This window comes from Amblyomma americanum, chromosome 4, assembly GCF_052857255.1.
Source record: "Amblyomma americanum isolate KBUSLIRL-KWMA chromosome 4, ASM5285725v1, whole genome shotgun sequence".
Classification (NCBI taxonomy): Eukaryota; Metazoa; Arthropoda; class Arachnida; order Ixodida; family Ixodidae; genus Amblyomma; species Amblyomma americanum.
The window spans coordinates 52063546-52084285 of NC_135500.1; the positions used below are offsets into that span (position 1 = coordinate 52063546).

A 20740-nucleotide genomic window follows, 5' to 3' on the forward strand; every position below is an offset into this window, starting at 1 on the left:
CATTGAAGACTATTGACGGTATCCAAGTGGCGGAGGGTCTTGTGGAGATGTTGTGGTGTTATGGGTTCCAGAGGAAAAATTCGAGGTTCACGTCTGAACTAATGGAGGAGGTTAACCGCCTTTTGTCGGTAAGACAGTTACTAACAATGCCGTACCATCCAATGTTTAATAGGCTTGTAGAGCGGTCCAACCACGAAGTACCGCAAATGAGTCTTGGTTTTTCGCCCTTGGAGATGTATGGGAGAACCGTTAGAGGTCCACTTACAATATTCAAGGAGCTGTGGGCTAACATAGAGATTGCGTCAGATCTCAAGACAACTTACACATGCGTTCTTGAGTTAAGCGACAAATTGAAGGAAACATGTAGGCTTGCACATCAAGGCCTGGAAAGGGCGCGCGAACGCATTAAGAGGTACTATGACGACAAAGCCACTTACAGAAATCTGAATCCGGGCGAAAGGGTTCTCATCCTGCTGCCCGCGGGTCATAATAAGTTACTGACGCAATGGGAGGGCCCTTACCTTCTGACGCAGGAGAAAAATGACATGCATTACGAATGATCGATAAATAACACCAGGAAGGTTTTCCATGCAAATATGTTGAAAAACTACGAAGAGTTCCCGTACGGTACGCTCCAAGGTAGTATGCTCGGTAGTGGCAGAGGAGACAGAGGATGTTGCCGAGGTGCCCACGTGCCATGGGAAGAATAGTGTAGAATGCGATAAGATACTAATGAACCCCAATTTGAACGAAGACCGAAGATCACAGACAAGAAATATACCTCATGATTAGAGCCAACTAAACAGCTTTAGCTATCTCTGGGATGCATATTTTTGTGGCTGTGTGTTTATACAAGGGAGTTTGTTGTGGACATTAGCATGATTACTGAGGACACCATATGAACAAGGGCAGTAGTGTGTTAATGTTCCGTAACCACCACCACGCAACCACCTGCTACGGTCAGGGGTGCCTCCAGCACTGTTGACAGCCATCCGGGTGGTGCCTACAACGCCAACATCACCGGCATCACCTCCTCACGCAGACGAGGCAGCGCGAACTGAGTTGAGTTGAGGTGTTGAATGCTACAGGTGGGGTTAGCCTTGCTTTATCTGCCGGCAATTGCTCCACCGCAGCGTCCCTTCTATATTAACAATGTCTCATATACCCCGCTATGCGCGCAGTCTCTTATAATAGCACACATTCTCTCCCGCAGTCACCATTTATGCACACAATCAATCCACACAGTCCACATCACAGTCCAGGCAGCGCGAACTGCTCATCATGAGGGCGATTGTGTGTCCATCCCCATCTCGAGAGCCGACGCAGCGGGTAGGCTTAGACCACTGTCGCGAGACATCACGCTTGCCGCGTGGAATTCAGGCCAATTCTCGATTTTGCGTTTAAAAAACTTGGACCCAGATCTGAAGCTTTGGCTTCCATCCGGCCAACCACGACGTGAAGCGACTTTGTTGTGTTGCCTGTGGCTTGGTGTAGCTTTCACCAAGCACTACTTATTAATAGGCATGGCTGACCGCCCTGCATGTGTCATCTGCGGGTGTTATGAGACTATAGCCCACATTCTTTGAGAATGCCCTGCCTACGGCGCCGAAGTCCAGTCTCTCTGTCGTGCACTGGAGCATCTAGGCCTGCGCCCACTGAAGGAAACGAAGGTTCTCGGCCACTTGCCGCGACATATGTCGGCACTGAAGGCCACCAAGGCGCTGCTCCACTTTTTGAGGACTTCTGGCCGGCACTATAGGCTGTGACTCTACTGAACGCTGTGACTTTGCATAGTGACTTGAATTTCATGCAACTGTCTTTTCTCCTTCATCTTTTCTCCCCTGGCCTCTTTCCCCCCGTGGCGGGTAGCAAACCGGCTATTCTTCTGGTTAACCTCCTTGCCTTTCCTCCTCCTCCTCGTGAGAGAGGGGGCCCTAGTCACGTGTGATACTAAGTTTGAAATAGAAGTATGACCTAAAAAGGTTTGGAGAAGACGAAGATTACGATAAGCATGACATGTATTAACCCAAGAACAAAGAAGATGAAGACGGAGTATTCGCTGAGGTGGTAGATATGATTGGGCGAGAAGACAAGACGAAGACGACGACGACAAGGATACTGTAGAAGCTTGGGCAAGTTGATGTGACATGGTTTTTCAGCAGCGCAGGGGACAAAGGACGTGACAACTGCACAGACACGGAGCTCAACGGACTACTACCTCCTCGTGGTGAGCCCTGGGTAACGCTAAGAGTAGTCCAAGATGATGGAGATTGTGTTGCATAAGTTCTCCGTCTCAATAGCCGGGCTCGGTTGGCATGAGCCTGTAAAGCAAGCCGATGGCTGGCTGAGGTTGGGTTCTCAGTAACATGGGTGAGCTCTCACCCGAGGCGGCCCTACTGAAAATAGGGCTAATTCGTGCTCCCTAAAAGGGGTACGGTGCCTCGGGGCCGAGGTTTTTGGATGGTGATCCGCGGCCCCAACCAAAACATTGGCAGTTTCGCTGATGATGGGCTGGATTGACTAGGCCGTCTGTTCTCGGTGGTCGAACCGGAGGGTTTGGCTCCCTGGACATAGTCTAAGTCTGCGACCGGGGCTGTGGAGTACGTGAGATGCTCCCAGGCCGGGTAACCATGGGAGGGGTAGCGTCCTCCTGTAACCCAGCGGGCGGCGGGCCTCGGCGATGAAGGCCCTAGGCGTAACGCTGGGAGCAGTTGCGTGCTCCTGTAACCCAGTCTATTGGGGGCGACTGTCATTGGTGAACCTGGGAAGGGCTGTGGTGACCCTCTCCCTCTCACCGAAAGCGAGAGAGTTCATACGCCACGGAAGCTTAGGGATAGACTGATGTGGCTAAGTCTCAAGCGAATACGATGCAGGGAAATCCCCGCTTACTAAATTCATCAGGGGTAGGGGCGTCCCTGTGTAACCCGAGCCCTACCATCACTCGGGAGCGCTGCTTGGGTCTGCCCTCGGTCCCCCTCCGGGCAACCAGGGCCATCTCTGGGTAACGGTGAGGCCTGCGGGCGTCTCAGTAGGCGAAGAGACTGAGGGCGAAGCGAAAGCAGGACTGGCGCTTGCGTCCCTTGAGAGCCTGTGAGTAGTACTGCTGTGAGACCAAAGGGGTGTGGGATGAAGCCCACACTCGCACTTCCCGGTACGTAGGCGGTAGGTCCTGACTTAGTACACCAGGGCCGGCGTCAAATTCAGGACACTTAATAAAATTAGGTAGAATCGGGCTCTCGCTTGGAGTGCGGCACGAGGAGATTACCCGAAGTCGAGGGCGCTTCGGCGTCTGGCAGGGGTGCGCAGCACGGAAGCGCTCCACGGGGAGTAGCGACCCCGCCTATCCGAAGCTCCTGGTTGGACCCAGACACGACCAACGAAGTGGCAGTAGTGGACCAGCCCGCCACGCTCGTTGGGAGGGCTTTCGGGCCCGAGGATGACCAAACCTAAATTGGTACAAGAGCAGTCTCTGGTGTGGGGGTCCACCAGTTGTCGAGCTTTGCTCCAACTTATGGGACTTGCTCCTTGGGAAGTGGTCTGGCCCCTCCCTACTCCGTGTATGGCTGGGCAGAACTCTTGTGGCAGACCGGAAACTTCTTCACAGTTGCTCTGATGGATCAGCGATAAGTTCCGCCGTCAACAACGTTAAATCCGCCTCATGTGGTAGAAGCCCATTTGTGGCCCTTTTTTCAAATTCTCAAGGTAGGGTCGAAGACCCATTTCCCAAGCATTTCACCCTAAATAAGTCGAGCACCAGACCAGGGGAAAGCTTGTACCCGTTGTATCACCGGTAGGTACCCGGCGGCACTGGGGATCGAACCCCGCACCTCCCACATGCGAGGCAGGATGCTCAACCACTTATAACCTGTGCCAAAGCCAAGGTTACAAAAACGTGAGGGATATGGGGCACGGCGGGGGGGGGGGGGGGAGAGAACCGAGAAGCGGAGGTTCCGGCGGATCAGGAACACCTCGGCTGGAAGAGAGCAACGCCGGCTACTGCTCCGGTGATCTCGAGTTCTACGGCATCGCACCGTGGACTTCCTGCAATTCCTGAGCCCGTTCTGGGGAGTCAACGGCTGACGCAACCACCTGCTACGGTCAGAAGTACCTCCAGCGCTGTTGCCACCCATCCGGGTGGTGCCCACCACGCCAACATCACCGGCATCACCTCCACGGGCACTTGGACCGAGAGCTCGTACGACACCGCCAACGACGCCGCCAGCGACGCCAGCCTGAGCACTTCGTGCTCCACCCCGACGCCGGCTACCTGGATGCCACTGAATGGGCCCATGCAACGCTTCATCAGCACCGAACCATGAGCATGAACGCCGAACGCTACTAGGCTGGGTGTTCCCGGGTCGTGTGTATTGGTTTGCTTTGTGTTTTGTATTAGTATTGTTAGTTTTGTGTGCTAGTGTTTGTGTCACTTATAGTGTATTAAATGTGCGTCTGTGTGGGTACACATTTCGCCTATTCCATTCTCTCGGCCCGAGTGTTTTCTGGGGATCCGTGACATCGATATTGATAATAGCAATTTAATAGTTATTAAATAAAAGGGGACCCAAAATATTTTCTTGTGGTAGGCCATTTGTTAGTGGCAAGAGAGATGACCTTTGGTAATTTATGCATACAACCTGGTGCCTATTTTCCAAGTAGGATCCTAGCAAAGCCAAAGCTGTCCCACGAATTTCATGCGCTGAAAGTTTATTAAGGAGCATATCCAGCTATTCTAACATGCTCCGTCCCCATAAATCTCTGGCGCTCTCTGCTATCCTCGTCTGCTTAATAGTTGCGGCTCTAATATACTATCTATTTTAGGGATATCCTTCAGCTGGCATTCACGATTAACAGATACTTGGTGACTCGTCCCAGAATGCATACTGCCAGGGCGCAAGCAAAAATGGCACAGGACGCTTTCGTACTTTGCTACGCTGCTTCGTAGAGACCAACACCGTGATTACAAAACAGGGGGCGATCACGGCTTCCGCAGGGGTGAAAAATACAGCAAGCGCACTTGAAAATACACTGAAGCAAACGTATTCAGAGCCGTTTTTTCATATCGCAATATACCTATGGTGTCGGCTCTTTTTGAAGATTAACCAAGTTCTTCCTAGGAAAGATTGTGAAAGTCTGAAATGGCATTTCGAAGTGAAGTACATCAGAACTTCGCGTTACGTGCGCGTGAGGATGGTTCCCGGCGGTGTGTGCGGAATGGGAGCGCGGCCGACTAAAACTAAGGAAAACTAAGCATTATCTAAGCAAAAGTTTCAGAAATATTTCTTCGTGTTTTTCTTATTTTCCACCCTTTTGCCAGTATTCCTATTACCAGGCCGGGCACATCGTTTACAAGTGCCATTGATGTACCTCGCGCCATTCTGCCGTCCTAGTTTCTCTCGCCTCTACACCGTCCTCGCCACTTTGGAGCCTGCACAATCCCCGTGTGCTTCTTTTGATACCTGACATCAGGAAGAAGATCGATTTACCGCCGATGGAACTAAAACAAGTCCCTCTTGAATATTTCCATGGACACTATGCAAACCGGGTGTCCGTCTACACCGACGGCTCAGTGAACCCCATCAGTTCTTCGGGCGGCATGGCCATCCCCGCAAGGGCCACAGAAATCAGAGTTATGATAGCTCACCAGACTTCTTCGACGGGTGCAGAACTCACCGCTCTTCGTGTCGCCATTGAACACATCAATCAGCAGCACCCTCAGCAATGGTCTATTTTCACTTTTTCCAAAGTGGGACTCCAAGCCTTACAACCTGCACTTCGCCCTGCAGCCCCCCATGAACTAGTGGCTGCAGAAATCCGGCAACTACATCACTGTGCCATTAATAAAGGGAACGACATTATCTACCAATGGCTACCGGGACACAGCGGCATAGTAGGCAATCACCGCGCGGAAGAAGTCGCGCCAACTGCTCACCACGACGACGATTTTGTGTCGATCCCCACTTCGAGATCAGAGGCAGCGGGCAGGCGTCGTACACTTGTGCGGGAGATCACGCTTGCCACGTAGAATTCAAGCCAATTTTCGAATTCAAGTTTAAAATTCCTGGACCCAGATCTGAAGCTCCGGCTTCCATCCAGCCTACCACGACGAGAAGCAACTTTGCTATGTCGCCTGTGGCTTGGTGTAGGTTTCACTGACCATTGCTCGTTCATGATCGGTATGGCTTATATCCCGGCATGTGCGATCTGCGAATTTAATAAAACAATAGTCCACATTCTTTCTGAATGCTCTGCCTAAAGTGCCTAAAGGCAGTCTCTCTGCCGTGCGCTGGAGCGTCTAGATCCGCGCCCACTGACGGAAATGAAGATTCTCGGCCACTGTCCGCGGCGATCGCCAGCGGTGAAGGCCTCCAAGGCACTGCTCCGCTCCTTGAAAACTTCTGGCCTGCACAATAGGCTGTGACTATAACGATCGCTTGCTGACTTTGCATACTGACTTCACGTTCCTGCCAACTTTTCTCTTTCATCTTTTTATCGAAAGACCCCTTTCCTCCCGCGCAGTGTAGCAAAACGGTTATCATTCCGGTTAACCTCCATGCTTTTCCTCCTCCTCGTACTCCTTTTGCCAGATTTTCTCATATGAAAGATCACCCATGGAGGCAGGTGTTTGTTGGCTAGTGCCTTGGCGAAGAGTGAGAAGTATGCTGCGTCCTTTCAATGGAATCTTTTTATATCTCCAAGATATTGCTCCAAGAGTTGCTATTGCGGCCACATCTCCAAAAGGCGCTCTATCTGCTGGGTGTTTCTCCGGATCGCTCAAGCTTCACGTGCAATCATAAATTCACCCCGCCGCGGTGGCTCCGTGGTAAGGGCGCTCAGCTATTGATCCGGAGTTCCCGTGTTCGAACCCAACCGCGGCGGCTGCTTTTTTATGGAGGCAAAACGCTAAGGCGCCCGTGTGCTGTGCGATGTCAGTGCACGTAAAAGATCCCCAGGTGGTTGAATTAATTCCGGAGCCCTCCACTATGGCACCTCTTTCTTACTTTGTTCTTTCACTCCCTCCTTTATCCCTTCCCTTACGGCGTGGTTCAGGTGTCCAACGATATGTGAGACAGATACTGCGCCATTTTGTTCCCCCAAAACCATTTGTTATTGTTATTATTATTTTTATTAATATTAATCATAAACGCTGCCACTTGCACTACACTCGCTCACAAATAAATTTGTTCAAACTAGGCAGTCTATATAATGTTACTTGAAATAGCAGTTTTAGACGTTCCCAAACGCATGAAACAGAACCACACACTGTATCAGACAGCTCCGCACACGGTGCTGCTCCCGGCCACATGCTCGGCCGCCTGCGGCTTCCGCGCATGCCAGCTCCACCATGAATTATAACTGTATCAGTCGTCTGTTACAGTGCGCGGTTTGTTCATCGTGCTGTTAAAATCACTGTCTTCAATTTAAACCTTGCTGTCGCGTGGACGGAAGTATTTGCGGGGGAGTGCAGTGCGCTGCACAAATGTCAGAGTACACAAGCAAACTGAGCGATTTGTGGAATCACCCAGCGGATACAGCTCCTTTTGTGGGTGTGTCCAGCTTCACAACACACATTTGCGACATATGTCTAGCTTCACATAAAAACCAATTTGACTAAAGCATATTATCTGCTCTGGCGGCGCCAAACTTTGGTGGTGGGTCGAATATGTCAGTGTACGGTACTTTTAGTGTTTTAATTTCATTTATTTTTATTTTTTCCTTTAAAGGACCGAAGGCATTACATAAGGGGGAGCAAAGTCAACAATAAAACAGAGAAAGAATAAATGGATAAAAGAGAACAATAACAAATAGAACAGTATGTAACAGTTAAATAATCTTATGAACCGGATACAATGTAAAGTGGAATGCACGAGATCGAAACAGGAAAAAAATTATATATGGAACATCGAATCAATACAAGGAAAAAATACAATGCAAAAGGTTTGATATAAAATGAAAAGTAACAAAAAACAGCTGTTCAAAGTGTCGAGGCGAATATAGAAGGAACTTTTTGCCCTTATGAAAAACAGTCCTTTAGGTTATCCCGGAATGATTTGCGGTTAGTGCATGATGCGATGGTATTTGGCAGGCCATTCCATAGTGCTATTGCGTCTGGAAAAAAATGCTGACTTTAGTGGTAAGGTGCGACAGTTTATGCGTCCAATGCTATGGGCATGACTTAGGTGGCTAGACATCCTGTGCGGGGTTGTAGCTTTTCGTGTCTCGTGCGTGGGTGATAATAGAAATGATAAAGAAGGCAGAGGCGAGATATGATGCGGTGTGACTCGAATGATGGAATGGCAAGGGAGTGTTTCAGCGCGGTGATACTGGTTTTTCTTGAATAGCAAGATGTTATAAATCGGATGGCCCGATTCGGTACGGCTTCAAGGTCAGCGGCGAGGTACGCTTGTAATGGGTGCCAAATGGATGACGCATATTCTAGTTTTGGGCGAATAAATATCTATATGCTAGTTTATTTAGGTCAGGGGATGCGGCCTTCAAGTTACGGCGCAAGTATCCGAGTGTGCGTGAGGCTTCAGCGCACATGTTTTGAACCTCAGTTACCCATGATAGCGATGTTGTTACATGGAGGCCAAGGTATCTGTACGATAATGCGGGTCAATGGAAAATGAGTCAATACTGTACTGATGCTGATTCACGGTGCGTTTTCTGGTGAACGACATGGATTTGCATTTGTTAATGTTTAAGGAGATGAGGGATTTATCGCACCAAGGTCGGACTGAACCAAAGATGAAAGGTTGGTCTCTCTATTCACTCTATATATGACGTAATCGTCGGCAAAAAGCCGTAATTTCGATTTTATACTGCAAGGGAGGTCATTAATATGAATTAGGAATAGTAGTGGTAATAGGCCGGCGCTCTGAAGGACTCCCGATGTTACATTGGAAAGAGGAGATTGGCTATCATTTGTAGAACTGAACTGCTTGCGCCCTGAAAGAAATTTTTTGATCCAACAGATTAGGCTGACAGAAATTTCTAGTGATGAAATTTTTTGAAGTAAATGATTATGGGCGACCCGATCAAATGGTTTAAAGTAATCGAGGAATATAGCTTCTATTTGAAGGCTGTCATCCATGGATTCAAGCAAATCGTGTATGAACTCTGAAAGCTGGGCTTCACATGAAAGTTGTTTCCTTAAACCATGCTGGTTCGGATAAAAAAGTCGTTAGATTCAAGAAGTGTCATTAGGTTCGGGTATATAATGTGTTCGAGTAATTTTGATGGCACACTGGCTAGAGAAATTAGACGGTAGTTAGAGGCTATCTGCGGTCACCGGATTTAAACTCAGGGAAGATTTCTGCAAATTTCCAATCATCCGGAACTTCCTCCGATTGTAAAGACTGGGTAGAGATTGATTGTAGTGTCTAAACCGAGGTCGCTGATGTGATGTTTAGTTGTTTACTATTGATATGGTCACAGCCTGCTGATGAAGACAATTTTAGAGAAGGATAAAGGTTACTGATACCGTAGGCATCGTAATTGATGTGGATTCTGGTGAAGTTATGGGGGTATAGTTGATTACAAAAGAGAACACCGAGACGAAATAGCGGTTCAAAACGCTGGCATACTGATCTTGCTCGACTGGTTCTCCATCAGTTCCCATAAGCGCTATTTTTTTCGGGCGAGACCAAGGAGATAGGATGCGCCAGAATTTGTTGGCGTTCGGCTGTAGAACTGTAAGTAGATCGATGGAAAACGATTTATTTTTTGCAGCAGCTAAGCTTTCAATATATTTTTGTACATTGATAATATCGGTCCCATCTAGTAGGGGAGTTACATTTCTTTGCTGATCGACAGAGACGCTTTTTCCTGTTTAGGAGACGTTTCAGGCTTACGGAAAACCAGTCGTTCTTATGATCGGACATAATATTTATTTTTGGGCTGTATTTGTTTCTGAGGTTTATCGTTGTTGTTTTGTGTAATTCCCAGTTACGATTAACTGTTCTTGATAGATAAGATCCGCAAAAATGCTCATAAAACCGTGTAAGCTCTACGTTGATAGCATTGAAGTTCGCTTTATTGTAATTGAAGATTATCTTTTCAGCGGTTGATCTAACTTTCAGCAGTAGTGATATGAAAATGTGTAGTATTGCATGCATGGTCACTGAGTCCACGAAGAGCCGTTACACCCTTGACTTCTTGAGGACTGCACGTCAGGAAGAGATCAAGGGTGTTATTCCCTCTCGTCGGAAGTGTTATGGCTTGATGGAGACTGAAATCAAGGGTTAGATCAAGGAATTGCTTGGGCTCACTGGACTGCGATTTACCACGTATGCTAAGTGGAGGCCAGTTAATCTGGGGAAAATTAAAATCGCCAAATACAAAAATAGGTGATTTGGGGAAGTTATCCCTAATGCTAATTATAGCTTTCACAGTTGAGGTATGAACGCAAACCCATGATAATTCGAGTACGTCGTCGTGGTACACAAGAATGATGACGATCTATTTCTTGTCTTGATTCATAGTGCACCACGACAGGTTTCTCAGAAAGGTCTGTCCTTCATACTTCAGATTCGTGTACTGTAACCTTCGCTCATGTGAACAAGTCGCTCTCAGCGATCAAGATTGCGAAGGGTCGCTTCATTTCTCGCTTCGATATGTTGTTAGCTTAAACATGTTTCACTACACCATTTCGGGAAGGTCACGGCCTCTTAAGGAATGCTCCAGCTTTGCTTTTGCTTCTATTCGTGCTTATCTTATTTAGTTTCGTTAATTAGCTAGCCGATGACAACGTTTTGTAAGACAGCAGCGGCGGCCGGGTGGTTTTAGCGTCCGCCTTGCTTTCGGGAGGCATGGTGTTCGATCTTTATTGTTGACGTGCACCCACCGGTGATGAAATTGGTACACGATTTCGCAAGGACTGGTGCTCACCATATATGAGGAGATAAAAGGTTTAGAAAATGAGTCTTTTACCCTGCCTGGTGTAAAGCAAATTGATTTTGCCATGGCGTTTTTTGACAAAAGCTGTCCTTACTGAGATTTATTGATCGTCATCAGTACGCCTGGTAAAGATGGTTTGTCTATCGTGTCTCTAGTACATGAGAAATGTATGCATCGTGAAATATTCCGAGCATTCGGGAATTCTGGCCATGAAGCAGCTGAGACGCCAGTTCTATCTCGATTTGAGATTTGTATGCTGAAACGGTAGGAAAGTATAATCCAGCCTGCTATCATCGAGTATGTTTAGTACACAAGTGGCTGGGCCTGCGGGCTGAACATTACCGTTAAAACTACTTTACTGCTCCTAAACATCGTTTCCAGCACGAATGGTTGAGATTTGAAGATGGTCACATAGGCAGTTTTTAGCTAACAACGTGTTATCGATCTTTCGCCTACTGCTAACCATATCTTGACTGTTTTTTTTCTAGGAAATAACAAAAATGTATAAAATCACGGCAAGCGGTTGGCGCGTTCTGTCCTAAAAAATATATTTTTTTAGAAAAAAAGTCAGCTGTGGAAACACATTTTGGAATGTGGGGGCTCAGCGGTGCGAACGTAGGTAAATACTGACATCAGCCTGGGCCAGCAAAATATGGGATAAAACTAAGCGAACTTGAGCTGTGTTATGGCAGCCATATCCGGGCATGTGAAATACAACATTGTAAACTTAGAAACTCCTGGTACTAAGTTCTGTCATGCGCTCACTTCTGTATGAATTTTGTAGGGGCACCATACATCACGATACAGCAAGTCATCGTTCATCAGTCATAAAACAACAGTGGAGTCATCATGATAATCAGCCTGACTATGCCCACTGTCCAGCATATCCTCAAAGCCAGCGTATCTTTAAACCCTGGCTAAAGTTAGCTGGGATGCCCAGTATATCTTCCATCATTTTTACTTAACGCTTCTCTACATCCTGACTCTGCAATGCCGGCTTGACTGCTGAGGTTTCCACTCAGACAAATGCTTTCTGGTGACCTCTGAAGGGTTTACAGGGGTTGTTTATATTCTGCGCATTTCCCTTTCACATGATTGATTGTGTGAATGCGGTCTTTTATCTAGCGCCCTTTACGAAAGCCTGCCTATGATATGGTTCATTGAAGTCTAAGGTTCACCTGACACTATTAGCGATTGCCTTAGTAAATAGCTTATAGGCAACGGAGAACAAGCTGATCAGTGTGTAATCTTTCAAATCCTTGACGTGTTGTAAATGTAGTGATTAAATGAAAAATTACGCAAGGCGTAAACGAGGGAAAACAAATTATTGTTGTAAGCGTTTATACAACCTTTTTCCGTAAAGTTCTGAGCCTGAGTTCATAAAAAAAATGCGTTTAACATTTAAATCATTTGTGCAGCACCCCTTCGAAATAGTCTACCTTAAACTCTATACACAGCTTCCAACGCTCCTTGAGGTATTGGAAACAGTAGGCAAACTCTTTTTTTGGTAGGGCTGTCAGCTCCTTTGTCGTGGTGTCTTGAATGGCCTCCACGCTCCCCATCCAGCGACCTTTTAGGGCTCTCTTCACACGAGGAAACAAGAAAAAATCGCAAGGAGAGAGGTCAGACGAGTATGGCGGTTGGGGAAGTACAGTAATGCTGTGCTTGGCGAGAAATTTTGTCACGGTGAGAGCAATGTGCGGCCTTGCGTTATCGTGGAGAATGCTCGATTGTCCAGATGCTCACAAGGGCGACGGCGTCGCACTTCATCACGCATGTGTTGGAGCACGCGGATATAAAACTCCTAATTCACCGTTAGCCCTTGTGTGATGAACTCGTGATGTATGACACCCCTGGCATAAAAAAAACTATCATCATCTTATTTGTTTTGGTCTTGTGTCGCTGCACCTGTCTCAACGCCGGGGAGCTTGTGGACCGCCATTCGGCGCTCTGACTCTTTTTATGAGGATCGTATTGAAAAAACCACGTTTCGTCTTCAGCAATGATGCTGTCGACGAATGCATCATCCTTTTCTGCCTCGGAGAGCAAAACAGCGCTCGCTGACGCCCGGTCCTCCTGGTCCTGTGTGAGAGAGTGCGGCACAAGTCTGGCATTCAGCTTTTGGTTCCCCAAGTTCTCACGCAAGATTTGCTGGCATGTTATCTTACTAATGTCGAGAGCATCTGATAGCATTCGAACTGTAATTGTGCGGTTTTTCCGTATTATTTCCCTGACCCGAGCCACGTTGTTTTCATTCCGTGAGGTTGAAGGGTGCCCCTGCCTTGTGTCGTCTTCCAGCAAAGTTCTCCCCGAAACGAACCTCCTGTGCCAGTCGAAAACTCACGTTTGCGATAATGTCTCATTGCCGTCAGCGTCACGAAGGAGCTCATGTCTTGCCAAGCTTCACACATAATTTTATGTATACACGCTGTTTGAGGTGGACGTCCATCTCTCCACATTCACTCACAGTAGAATGCGCAAACGACCAGTGGCAACGTAGTTTTCTACATGTAGTTTCATCTATCGGCTGCCGCAGCAATTAACATAAATAGCTGAGGTTAGCTAGAAAAGACGGCGCTACGCGTACCAACCAACATTTATTTGTTTTGGGGACTCATTTCTAGAGAAGAAAATAAATCAGTCTCGAAACTTAACGGACACACGTTGTATATGTGCTATGTCCAGAGATATATTTCTTCACTAACGGTCGCAAAAAATATTGAGGACAAGATTTTCACCGTACTCTTCCGCCACACGTGCTGCCTCCGTAGATGTGCCGCTGTGCCCTGCAAAAAGGTGGACCATCGTTTTGTGGATGTTTACCCCTTACGCGGTTGAGCACAGAACTAAATAAATTTCGTTATACGCAAAAGCAGCATAGTTGTAACATTTGGCATTGGCGTAGAGCCAAAGAGTAAAGAGAAGCGTCAACGTTCCCTAGTACTACTCTGCATTGATGGGCTACATTAAGAATGCCAATGCGTTTCGCAAGGACCTCAAAGGTTCTTAATAATCTGAGCATTCAAAAAAGCCTACGCAAGTGTATTTGCTGTGTGGCAGGTCAACTTCTTGATCCAGTTGAGCCCAGTTATTACGACCCTGACGGCCGCGGGGATTCCGTTCATTATATCCGTAGCTCGTAGTAAGTGGACTTCCCGTATTTGAGTCAAAAGTACACAGTCTGACCATGTAAGTCCGCAATGCGCGTCTGTTTATTCAAACTAGACCTTATTACAGCGCTTTCCAAGCTCTCCAGAGCGGTGGCATACCCCTCGCGATTGCGGTGCTGACGAAAGGCAGCTTTCGGAAAGAAAATAATAATAATAATTGGCTTTGGGGGAAAGGAAATGCCGCAGTGTCTGTCTCATATATCGTTGGACACCTGAACCGCGCCGTAAGGGAAGGGATAAAGGAGGGAGTGAAAGAAGAAATGACGATAGAGATGCCGTAGTGGAGGGCTCCGGAATAATATCGACCACCTGGGGATCTTTAACGTTCACTGACATCGCACAGCACACGGGCGCCTTAGCGTTTTGCCTCTATAAAAAGACAGCTGCCGCAGTCGGGGAGGATCGCCGTGAGCGCTCGGAGCGAACGGACGCACCTCACATCCGCTCCGTTTTTCAGCGGCAAAATCCCGTGTTGCCGGCCACTTACGTTCACCTTTTTTGCCCCGGAAGAACAACTACCACTCTGGACAAGGTGTTGTGTTTTTGAGACCCAGACAGGCAAGATTTCTTGATTTTTTGACCAACTTTGTTTGGCCATGCCAGCAGCTGCAGCAGCTAAGCCCAACAGCTGCCGAGCATCCTCGGCGCGTTCGCACGCAGCTGCGGCGGCGCCGCCGCGTCCCGCCAAGCCCAACTACGCCTCGACTATCCCGTATACTGTGGAAGGCACCGACATTACCGCCGCGGAGTTATCCGACGGCGTTCGAGATACAACGCCGGTACCAAAGACCATCTCCGATTCACCAACAACCCGCAGGAGCCCAGACTCCAGCCTTGACACCTGCTATCCTGAAACCTCGGCCTTGCGGCCGCCCTCCACCGCCGGCCAAAAAGCGTCCGCTTCCCCGCCTGCCCCCGGAAGACCTCAAGGTAGTCCGCCCACAGGGCACACTCAACCTCCACACCGTCGGCCCCGCACGACTGGCTGTTGCCATCTACGAAGACGCCAAAGTCGACAAACGCATGGCAATCACTGCCGACCAGGTCCGAATTTACCCCACTAACAACACAGGCACAGTCAGCACGCCTGACCGTGCTCGCGCAATGTCTTACGCCAAGGCCCAAACCATCAAGATCCAAACCACAGATGTACCGGTTGCTGTCTACGCCACAGCCCCGGGCAATTCCGTGCGGATGATTCTGTACAGGGCCTAGAGCTATGAAAGCAGCGCTGAAATTTTCGCCGAGCTTCGGGCTCGCAACTCCGACCTCCCCATCTTTGCTGCGCGCCCTATAGGCCAGACACGACACTTTGCCGTCACTTTCACTAACACCAAGCTTCCCCGATACATGCGGTACTTGGGCTTTACCTTCAAGGTGTTCCCTTACAAGGGGCGCCCGGAGGCGTGTTTCAACTGTCGCAAGCTGCGCCACAGAGTAGACGTGTGCCTTCAACCACGCCAACCCACTTGCCTGCGCTTCGGCGTGGCCCAGGAGCCCCAAGCAGCCGGCCAACCACCCACCTGTCAAGCCACGTGCAACATGTGCAAAGGCCTACTTCCCACCGGCAGCAGAAGCTGCAAATACCGTTTCGTGGCCACCAACCGGCCCAAATCATCCCACTCATACACGGATACTGACACTGACTCCGGAACCTTGTCACATGGCCGCCAGTCCCGTCCCCGAGGCCGCGGCAACCAGCAACGACCCCCAAGAGATTACTCTCTCCCGCCACTGCGAAGCAGCAGCTCCAGCCACAACAACCGTAGCCGCTCCTCATCATGCTCTCGGGATTCCCTGGCTAACTCTCAGACAAGGCCGGAGAGCAAGCTCACCAAGAAAGTCGGGGGAAGACTCCTCCACCAGCTACAAGCCAACTGGCCAATCCGCAGGTAAGGGAACTGGCAGACATGGTCAAACAGCTACAGCTCCAGTTGGCACAGGCCAATGCTAAATTTCACAGCCTGGAGTCCATACAGGCACACCAATAACCGCGGCCGCAGCAGATGGCTCGCATTCCCAACCCCAATCATGCCAATGACTCCAACATGGATACCGACCAGCCCAAATGCACTAAACGCAAGGCTCCCCCACACTCCACCTCCGACAGTGAGCCCAAATTCGATGCCTTTCACGCTCGTATCTCTAAAATAGAGGACGCCCTCCAACGGCTGACCCCCCCCCCCCTATTGACAGTCTCATTGACGGCTGTTCCGTCATGGCAGCCAATATCCACACTCTCACTATCCGTCTCGACTGCCTTACGGGGCCCCCGCAAATTGTCGACGTCAGCATGCCCCCCCCCCCCCCCCCCCCCGCGCACTCAGTCCCCTCGCCCGACTCCCGCGCCCGAGAGTGCAGCCGCGCGCGCATGAGCTGGCGGTATTCTCAAAAGCGCCATAGCTCTTCCGCAGCGCCCCGAACCCTACAAGAAACGCGATGGCTAGCAGGCCCATCATGGTATGGCAGTGGAACTGCAGGGGCTTCAAGGCAAAGCGGAGAGCCTTGGAGCATACCCTGCAGGCCCAGCCATGCGCACCCCACATTATCGGGCTCCAAGAAACGTACACTGATACTGAACTCACCAGCTATGCCGCCTACAACCAACCGGTGGCGCGGGATTTCCGCCCGAGTACCGCCATCCTCGTGCACCGCAACCTCACAGCCAATCAGCTCGATCTCGACTACACCGAAGTCCCGCTCACTTTCGTGCAGGCCCTTCCCAGCAACCGAGCCCAATCTCCGCTCAACCTCTTAAACGTGTACAGCCCCCCAAGTGACAAGAGCACCAAGATAGCCAATCTCCTCCGCAAGGCCTGTGCAGCCGCAAGGAACGAGATGCTTCTTATAGTGGGTGACTTTAACGCACCACGCGCCGAGTGGGGCTACCCCCCCAAAGCCCGTGGTCGCAAAGGAGCCAAGGTTTGGGAGACAGGCCAGACACTGTGTCTCACGCTATTCCTCGACCCCGAACGTCCCACCCGTTTCAGCAACAGCGTCACGCAAGACAGCTGTCCGGACCTCACTTTCGCCCGCAATATCCAGGACGCGCGCTGGGAAAATCTCGGTATGAACATAGGTAGCGATGACTATGTTCGCAGCACTACCTACACTGCCACACACAGCAAGGCCCCCCATCGCACTGTCGCACACACCAACTGGGACGCTTACCGATACGTGCGAACTCAGTGTCCGCAGAGCCCCATAACCGACCTCGACACAAGGAGGGAGACACTGCTCCATGACGCCGCCAACGCCACCTCCATGGCCACCCAGGAGGAGGATGGCCCCACCCCCGACGCCAAACTCATGCACATGTGGGAGGCCCAGCGCAGCCTCCACGCTCGCTGGCTCAGACGCAAACACAACCATCCTCTCAAGCTTCGTCTCGCTCGCCTCGAACGAGAGAGATCAAAGCCGACTCTTCCAAACTCAGTCAGGAGCAATGGCACCAGACTTGCGACTGCATCAACAGGCAGTTGGGATGCAAGGACACTTGGTTTCTGCTCAAGCACTTGCTTGATCCGACACACACCAAGTGTGCATCCCACAAGAATTTCAACCGCAACACACACGCGTTTCAAGGCACCATCGAGGAACTCCTTGTTACCTTGAAAGACAAATACATCAACACCTCCACAGACATACCAATCCCCTCGGAATACACGGGATCTAAGAACCCAAACATGGACAGAGACATCATGGCGTCGGAAGTCCGCGCCGCCCTGAACCACATCAAGACTACCGCAGCCGCCGGCGACGACCGCATCACCAACAAGATGCTACGCAACCTCGACGACCATTCAGTCGAAGCACTTGCAGACCTTTTCAACCACTACTGGCATGAAGGTCGGCTTCCAGCCTCCTGGAAGCATGCCAAGGTAATATTCATACCAAAACCAGGCAAACAACTCGAGCTAGGCAACCTCCGGCCAATCTCCCTCACGTCTTGCCTGGGGAAGGTTATGGAGCACATAATTCTACACAGACTTCACACCCATGCAGGCAAGAAGAACCTCCTCCCCCACCATGATTGGTTTTCGGGCTGGACTGTCCACCCAAGACATCATGTGGCAGATACAACACGACATACTCGACCCAGGCCCATCCGGGCCACGCGCACCATTCTCGGCCTCGACGTCAGTAAGGCGTTTGACGTGTCGCACGCATCTTTACTGACCAACCTCTCCCAGATGAATATAGACACCCGCACCTACAACTATATTGTCAACTTTCTCCAGAAGAGCACTGCAGAATTCGACATTGGAGACCTCTGCAGAGACACTATCACCATTGGCACCAGGGGGACACCACAGGGAGCAGTCTTGTCCCCGTTCCTCTTTAACATCACTATGCGAGACCTCCCTTCCCTTCTGGACACCATACCCCATATCACACTCACTATACGCCGACGATGTCACCCTTTGGACCAACTCCGGCTCGGACGGGGAGACACAAGACTCACTCCTACAAGCAATCAACACCGTCCACACTTTCGTGCAGGCGAACGGTCTCGTTTGCTCCCCCAACAAATCCGAGCTGTTAGTTATCCGGGATAGGCGGGTTCGCCGACCCATCCCCGACCTTCAAGAGCCGATCAAACTCCACATCGCCACCCACCTCATACCTCCCGTGCAGACCATCCGCGTGTTAGGTATGCTGGTGCAGAACAACACGCAGAACTCTGAAGCCATCCAACGCCTCCAAACCACCGCCCGCCAGATCAACGGCCTAGTCCGCCGCATCGCCATTCGCCGCAGAGGCATGCGGGAGACCGACCTCTGCTGCCTCACACAAGCCTTCCTTCTTAGTTGGATTGTATACCCTTTCTCCTATTGCCACCTGCGCCGAAAGGATGAAGAGGCCGTAAAAAGCATCATCCGCTCGGCGTACAAGGCGCAATGGGACAGCCCCAGTTCGCCAGCACGCAGCGTCTGCTCCAGCTCGGGGTATACAACACCCTCACAAAGCATATAGAAGCACACAAGACTGCACAGATACATCGCCTTTCTCGCACCAAACACGGTCGCTACATTCTCGACTGTCTTAACATCAACCCTATAGGTGATATCCACCTCACTTCTCTTTCAACTGGAGTCTGTAGTCGGCTGATCGTCAAACCCATGGCCAAGAACATGTTGCCCGGCCGCCACGATACGCGCGGGCAAGTCAAGGCCCAGGCTCTGGCCGACAGGTACTCCACCGACGAACACGCCATATACGGTGACACGTCGAAAACCGACTCCAACACATACGCGGCCTGCGTAGCCACGCCAACCACCACCCTCATCAACGCTGCCACAGTGCGCACAAACTGCCCCACCGCTGCCGAAGAGTTCTCGATCGCGCTGGCCATCGCAGATCCTCGCACACGCACAATTCGCAGTGACTCTAAACGAGCAATTCAAAATTTCTCGGCGAACTCAATTTGTCTACCTGCAGCACACATCCTCCACGGCTGCACTCTCGACCGCACTGTAAGCTTAGTGTGGGCCACGGTGTTAGAAGTACTTTAGGTGATACGACAGCGCGCCTCCGCCGTGCAACCGCCGCGGAGAACATTCGGACGAACTTCCGAGAATGCCGTGAGAGGGCGCCACTGTCTGTCGGGCCCACGTGGTCGGGCCGGTCGGGTCTACCGTGTCTCATCGCCGCACTATTCTAGCGCTATCTCCGCGCGTGGTGCTCACTCCACGTGCTAGCTAGCTTTTGTGCTGTGCTTGACAATCGCCGTCGCTCACGCGCTCTTCACGAGAATCATTGCGCGGAGGAGCGATTATTCTCACCGACCATTGCGCCCAGTCGCACAGTGATGAAAAAGTGACGACATGGGGAGAAAGTGCTTCGTTCCTCGATGTAACTCCGGTTACAAGACGTGCTCTGAGAAGGTGTCCATGTTTGCAGCTCCAAAGGATGAGGACCGCCTTAAAGCTTGGCGACACGCCATACCGCGCAAGGACCGCTTGCTGCAGCCGACTGACCACGTGTGCGAGAAGCACTTTGAACCGAGCTTCGTCACTAAAACATGGGAGGCTCATTTCAACGGTCAAGTGTTAGCAAGTGCGCCACGAATAGCTACTTTGGCTGGTGACGCCATTCCGACGATTTTTCCCGGATGCCCGGATTACTTGTCGAAGAAGACAAAACGAAGAAAAGAGCCTATGGATCGTCAGAACCCCGCCGCTCCCAAGCGGCATCGTGCTGCAGACGACGGCCCATTGGGCACACAGGCACCCAACGACGGCGGAACTTCAAGCGAATCCCTGCAATCATCCAGTGTGGACAATGGAAGTGCGCCTGAAAGCTGCTCAAGTTCGACCAGTCCGGATGCTGAACTCATGAAAGGGCCTTTCGATGAAGTTTTTCACAATCCTGGGTGCATAACTTTGGCAACTGATGCGTGGGCATGCCATAAAACTGACATCGATGGGGTGCGGGCGATTGTGTTGCGGAATCGCATCTGCAGCTTGTTTGCAGTTTACACAAGTACCAGCTTGAAGCATTAAAAATATAGATATGTGTTATCCACTCTCATGAAACTGAGTTGGAGGCATTGGGCAAGTGAAAAATAAAGATTAAAATGGTAAAAACTGAACATATCAAATCACAATGCGCCGCCCCAACAGCACCACACTCCGCAGTTCGGCACATCGCGATCAACGCCGATTTCGCGT

General features: G+C 50.3%; 1 long non-coding RNA gene across 3 annotated transcripts in view; it reads right to left on the reverse strand.

The window, feature by feature from the left end:
- Window positions 1–20740, reverse strand: part of LOC144130117 (uncharacterized) — a 51658-nt gene that overhangs the window by 13965 nt on the left and 16953 nt on the right. For 2 of the 3 annotated variants that reach the window (XR_013313974.1, XR_013313975.1), the window contains exon 2: window positions 13640–13682. This is a non-coding gene — a long non-coding RNA (uncharacterized LOC144130117). Of the gene's footprint in view, window positions 1–13639; window positions 13683–18686; window positions 18902–20740 lie in introns of those variants that run through there. The other variant, XR_013313976.1, reaches the window with a different exon arrangement.